Source organism: Cebus imitator, unplaced genomic scaffold (genome assembly GCF_001604975.1).
Source record: "Cebus imitator isolate Cc_AM_T3 unplaced genomic scaffold, Cebus_imitator-1.0 Scaffold79, whole genome shotgun sequence".
NCBI classification, from domain to species: domain Eukaryota; kingdom Metazoa; phylum Chordata; class Mammalia; order Primates; family Cebidae; genus Cebus; species Cebus imitator.
Genome location: NW_016107394.1, coordinates 5580355 through 5581654, shown reverse-complemented (window position 1 = coordinate 5581654; position 1300 = coordinate 5580355). Strand labels below are relative to the sequence as shown.

Below are 1300 nucleotides of genomic sequence, written 5' to 3'. Positions count from 1 at the left end.
TTTTGTATTTTTAGTAGAGACAGGGTATTACAGGTGTGAGCCACTGTGCCCAGCCAAAATTTTGTATTTCTTAATCTGGGTAGTACTTACGTAACTGTTCACTTGGTGACTATTCATCAAGTGAATACTAATAATCTGTGTACTTTACACAGATAAAACTTCAACAAGATTTTATAGATATTATTATACAATAAAAACCGGAGCACTTTGACTCCAAAAGCTAAATTAATGTCAACTGCAAAAGTAAAAGTGCTCTGTTACATAGGCTGCCTTCCAAGAATTCAAGGATGACACCCCCAGGAAGCTGTAAATAGCACACTCAGCACTCATATAGCATTCAGCTGTACACTTAAGCCACTATATATCCATTGGCACCAATCCAAAAATTTGCACACACTAACAAATGAGGCTGAAATTATTCCATGAACTGTTTGCATCAGTTTTCCCAGTGTTAAACTGTTAACTATTACCAAAGAACAGGCTCTATGAAGTAAATGAAGCTTTCTCTTTCTTAATCCCACATGCTCTCAAAGCTCCCCCAAACTAAACACTTCTTGGCCCCTGAACTACTTAGGACTGCTCCAGGCTGTTAACGATGCTCCTTATTCCCTCTCCCTGCATCCACCCTCACACTCTACCTCCCACACACAAAAAAACCTACACTGATGCTCACTGCAGAACGAGTCTCCCCAGCCAGACTTCTACCCTCTCCAGTGTCACAATACAATCCAAATCCCCACTACCCTCAAACTCCTACTATTCAGAAATTCCCTGCCCAACAGCATCACAAAACCAGGGCACACGGTATCTTTTCAATCCTCTTCGGTAGTAGTAACACAAAAAGCCGTTGCTTCTGCAAGCTCTTCTGCCTGCCTACTCAATGGCAGCCACTGTGATTATTATCTCCAACTCTTCCCTTTAGACCCCGCCTCCTTTACTGCATTCAAAATCCATTTCACTTTTCAACCACTCTCTCCCCACAGCCTCTCCCTTCTTCTTTATGAATCCTTCCTCAGTCCCACTGGCAGCTTATGGAAAGTTGGAGAGGTGTTATTAAGGAGCTTTCTCTGTCCTGTGTAAAGGTGGTGGAGGAAGGCTGCCGAAGTCTCAAGCACGTGCGTGGTTGCAGAGTCAAACATTGGATTCTGCAACCCAGCCCCACCACTTACTAACTGGAAGGCTCTGGGCAAGGTTCAGTGTCAACTGCCAAATGGAGGTAATAAAAACAGCTAACTCACAGAGTTGTGGAAATTCAGTCAACTAATGGTCACTGAGCCCTTTGCACAAGTCTAACACGGTA

At 43.3% G+C, this 1300-nt stretch overlaps 1 protein-coding gene across 4 annotated transcripts in view; it reads right to left on the bottom strand.

The window, feature by feature from the left end:
- Window positions 1-1300, bottom strand: part of UVRAG (UV radiation resistance associated) — a 309856-nt gene that overhangs the window by 306920 nt on the left and 1636 nt on the right. The gene's annotated exons all lie outside the window — the stretch shown is intronic.